Below are 5369 nucleotides of genomic sequence, written 5' to 3' on the forward strand. Positions count from 1 at the left end.
GTCAAGACTAAATACTCTCCCATTCCACACACACACACACACACACACTAGGAAGTACATGGCACAGGACTGGCCCTACTCCTTCATCAGTCATGGTGGAGTTATGTCCATCTGTGGCTTTCAGGCAACTCACCAAAGCCCAAACTCTGAGCAGAGCCTATGCGGCTGAAAAAGCAGAGGCGACAGACAGTTATTCCACTGCTTGTGGAGAGTATGATCTAAAAGAAGTTAGTATTTTGTTTTTAAACTACATCAACTTAGAAGCAGCACCTTCCATAAAGCCAATTTCAGCAGATACACACTATGGCTTGTAATCTACTAGAACAGTAATTTTATGTCTTTATGCTGTTCTCTTTCAAAGAACAGATGTAATATGTCTAAAATCTTCAGTAATTTTATTGCTGTATCTTAACAGGAAAATGGGGCAGAACAAAACAATACCCTTTCTGAAGCTGCTTTTTCTACAGAAAATGTGTTCTGAGATCCTATATTAAAGGCTTTTAAAAATTATTCCAACTGTTACAAAATTCATATACCATGCTGTAAACAGACTGGGCATTTGCAATTTGAATTTTAAAAGCTTCTAACACCTCATTTTGAAAATGAAAAAGGAACGAGAATCTCTTGCATATACCGTAATAAAGTGAGAACACTGAATAACATTAACTGAGAGTTCTCCTGAAACAGCAATTCCAGATGATTACCTGTTTGTGAGATCCCTGCCACTCTTTGGGTAAATATTACCAGTATACCAACACGTCTCACACACAATGAAATGTATATGCAAGCAGCTGCAATGCTTGCAGTGTGGGAGCTTGCACTACAGGAGACCTAACATCACAGCTTTTAGCAGACATAACTCATCAAATCTCATTATTTCTCTTAAAGGTAGATGCCTCTCTATGTGATGTATTGACCTTTGTTTTCAGACTTCAGGGATGCTCTTTGTATCATTTGGAAGGTACACACACTTCAAGAAGAAAGGGAAGGGGGAGAGGGAAACAACAAAAAAGCTCGATATGACACAAGAGACAAAAGATTGCTATGAAAGATGCTAGCACAAGACTTTATGATTATCTGCCAGACTAGTACATTTATAGGGTGAAAGACTAGCTTCCTGAATCTCAAAAAACATAAAAGAAGAAAATTTCTTGTGTTTCTTGCTACAATTCTTTAGCTCTGAAAATGATGTTTCTCTTGAAGAAATGCCTAGTTCAGAAAGCTGTTTATAATTAAATCAGACTGATCTTTATTCCAGTGAAGTTGGGGTATTGTTTTGGGATATTCCTCCTGCCCTCCTCTGCCTTAAAAGGAAATTTCAAGTCAGGATTTAAAATTCTGTTCAGATTTTATACAAGTATAATGCCATAACCACAACTCATTACTGGAAAAGAAATCAATGTCCCTATTTTTAATTATTTATTGCTTTCTACAGGAAATTAAAAATAAAACCAAAACTTGTCTATCAAAAAAAAAAAAAAAATCAAGCAGCAGACTACTTGGTCAAAATTGTCAACCACTGGCCTCAGACCCTAGGAAGAGGAACAACCCCCACAAGGCAGGGACATTGCCACTTGGGAAGGTCACAACATCCTTGATCAGGTTGTTTACTTACTGAAAGATGGAGCTTTGTCTGAGTCCAGCGGCCAGATTCAGCACCAACGCATACACGTGAAACAAATGACCAAAAAATTCTGTATTAACATTTTGAAGTTTTCTCCTTTTCCTCATGACGTAACTGAAACATGTAGCAGTTTTACGCATTCGATTTTGCTTCCTCCTTCCTGTTCAGCCTTCAGCTGGTCTGAGTGGAGGAGCCAGAACCACATCTACTTACCAGTAGCAGTTCAGTTGCTTAGAAGTAAACCAGGGCAGTATTTCTAAGGCAGGCAGCTCCTCCTGAGAGCACACAGGGAGCTCCTGAGCCTCGCCTGCTTTGAATGGCCAAGAAGCGATCTTTATCCATAAGATAAACATTGAGCACAAAATAATTAGGGAAAAAAACACCGTAATCTGTACTCATCAAAATAACCTACCAGGACAGTTTAGTTAATCGACACTTGATTAGCCCCAGGATGGTGAGGCAGCACGCAGACACTCAGGACTGGGAGATGGCAGGAGAAATGCAGAATTTGCTTCTCTGTCTTGCAGCCATGACAAGGCAACATGGACAGGAACACAACAGATACTCAGGGGACTGATTTCTGTACCTGGTTTCCACAGTGGGTGATAGACAAAGCAGGGAGAATTGTGGTATACTGTGCCTTAGGGTAGGGTGGGGTAGACAGCGAGCAAGCACCCGGAGGGATTGGTTCAGAAACATATTTCTTGGAAAAAAATGCTTAAGTTGTCACCAAAAAAACTACCTGTAACTTCCTCCTGAAAGAACCACCTGAGGACACAACTGGTGTCCAATAGCCCTGTGCCACTCGCTCCTCCCTCCCTCTTCCCATCGCCCTTCCTTGCACCAGTACTGGGGCTTGCCTGGTCCTGCCCTAAGTCATCCCAACAAGCTAAACTACCAGCAAATGAGCATGGCATACAAGTGAATTTTGCTATTGCTCTGCATGACCATCACCAGTGCTGAACTGAGGGAAAAAGTCAGTGGCAAGGAGCAATTAGATGGGTTTGGCCATACTGTCAAATCTCACACAGCAGAGTTGCTCATCTCAGCTGATGTTCAGCAGTACCACGGAGATCCCCTGTTTCACCCCTCCAATAGCCAAGAGGCTCTGTTGCACAGGTCAAAACTGCACCTTTTACTACCCTACTTCTACCCACACTCAGCATTTTAAATGCATATTATCACATAGTTATTTAACTATACTGAAAGATACTGAGGCATACTAGAGTAATAACTGCTCTTGCTGTGTGAAGCAATACAGATGTAGTCTTGATATTAAGTCAGCATATATAGTCAACCACGCTTTAATCCATCTGATTTCAGGGTTCTTACTCCAAATGTTGCTTTGATTTTTTTTCCCAAATCGATTTCATGAAAGAAGAGATACGCCTCTGAGACTACATTCCTAAGTATGTCTGACATTGCTTCAATTACCTGTTTTTGTTGATCTCTGGTTCTCCACTGTGACTTTAGGAATGGGTTGAACCACAAGACTCAGATTTGGAGGAGAGTTTGAGGTTAAGAAAAACTGCCATAGGAAGGAACCAGAGTGTAAATGTACATGTTAGTGTGCAACAGTACAAAATACAGTATTTCTTAGAGAACTTTCTAAAGGAAAACATGCACCTGAACGAGGACACTAGGTTAATGAGAAGCCTGGTGAAGAAAGTCAAAAGGCTACAATAGGATGGGCTTGATCACACCCAGGAAAATGAAAGCCATTATTAAAGGGGTTGATCTTTATCCTGAAGGACTACCTATAAATGATGCATCATTTTGTATGAGGTCAGAAGGTAAGCCATAAAAAAAGACATCAAAGAAATTGGACAAAAGCACCATTAAAGAAATATATAGGATGTACCATGGAAGAGAGCTACTAGGTCATTTTAGCTACTTCTCACGACAACAGAACATAATTTCCCCATCCACACTGTACACTATTCACAGTATTAATCTAATCTTCCCTTCAAATTGTTCAAATAAATGGACATTCTGTCGTTTTAAAATAGTTCTGGAATAGTATCTGAAAGCAATCAGCTACTAGGCCTGTGTCTTTAACCTAGAAAAGCCCTTGTAAGGCAATCCTGCGCAATTCTTCACACAAGTAAGGAATCTTGACAAGTTACATAGCAAATAATATTTTCTCCATCTCTATTTCAAAAGCCCAAGCTGCAAAGGGTGTGAGTGACGAAAAAAAAAAAAAATCAATCTCAGAGCCCACGCCACTGTCTCCAAACATAATACTTAACTAGAAAACCAAAAAAAAGGCAAACAGATTAAAGCAATATGGTCTATGGGACTGCAATAGAGAATAATCAGAGAGGAAGCCTGGATTAAAGGGACTGGCTGTCTGCAGTGCTACCCAGCAGTGATAGAGACTGTTGTACATGAGGGACAGACGGACTGAAAGATATAAATGTCAAAAATAAAATAAATCAAATGCCTTTTATTTTCAGTTTTTCACACTCACACATGGCGTATATGTCTTATCCAAAAGTATTTCCTATATCGTCTGTTGTAGCTTCACTGTTGTAGAAACTTAAGGCATGAGTAATCAGATGGCAGAAATTACTGTTATTTACGCACTGCTGTCACTGTTCTCCATAATTATACAGGTTGACACAGCATCTTGACAATGATAGGAAAAAAGCAGTTTTTGTAGAAATTTTGTCAGCCTCCCTATGTAGAAGCATGGCAAATAAAATTACTGCAGCTAAAAATTGGCAAAGCAATCATCTCTTTCAAGGCTTTTTTTTTTTTTTTTTCTGTCAGAAAGTTACTATTGTGAGAATACTCAAAGACACACACAAAAAAGCTTATGTCTAAACTGTAGCTTTATCCTACAGCAGGGTCACAATCTGGCTCTGCACAAATGCCTTGTGTTGTTTAAAACCAAAAATAATTAAGGAGAAAGTCAGTTGCAAGTGGAGTGGGACAGGAAGGAAAAGTTATCTGTAAAACACTGAAAAAGGCCTGCTCTGTATTAAAATTTTAAAAATTGAAACTCTCAAGTCCATAGTCTGAACCAGTCAATAGTCACCTTGAAACCACGCTGTCTGTGTCCCCTGTGGGCAAGCTAAACACAGAGGTAGGACAGGGAAGACTGACTGCTGGTTGAACTCTTCTGTGTACAGCATTGCAATGTTCTGATGAAGCATTTTTAGTTGGCAAACTTCTCAATAATCAGGAGTGGCCACTTGATGCAGACACTGCATGGTGTCACCTCCGGATCTGCCTTTGCTCTCCCACACACCACCTGTGACGAGAGGCCACAGGGAGCACCCACATCAAACCTCCCCACCTCCTCCCACGGAGGCCCCAACTCTTCCCCCCCACTTCCCCGCAGCCTCCAGGGTCACATATTACCGGTGAAACTGGAGCAGTCGCACCTCTTTTCCTCACACCTCTGGATTCCTGCTGGGATGTGCAAAGCTCCTTGCCCGGGCTCTGCGCAAGGAGAGCAGATCTTCTTGAGCCTGCTTATCCATCTGCTGCTCCTCCCTGATGTCATCTGCATGCTTGAGTTTACAGCTTTATATATGGTTAAAATCCCAACTCCTAAAATTGAAAACCTGACATCCTGCTGGCACGAGTGGTATAGCTAAGATACTCCAGGATTCTCCATTTGAATGGCATAGCTGAATAAGTACTTTCTTCTCTATTTTCAAACAACTTCACCAAACTTTTAGAGTATTAAAAAACCTTTGCCTATAAATGGCCCCTTATTAAAAAGTTGGGGGGGGGG

The sequence above is a fragment of the Athene cunicularia genome (assembly GCF_003259725.1).
Source record: "Athene cunicularia isolate RWA chromosome Z unlocalized genomic scaffold, athCun1 chrZ_part3, whole genome shotgun sequence".
NCBI lineage: Eukaryota > Metazoa > Chordata > Aves > Strigiformes > Strigidae > Athene > Athene cunicularia.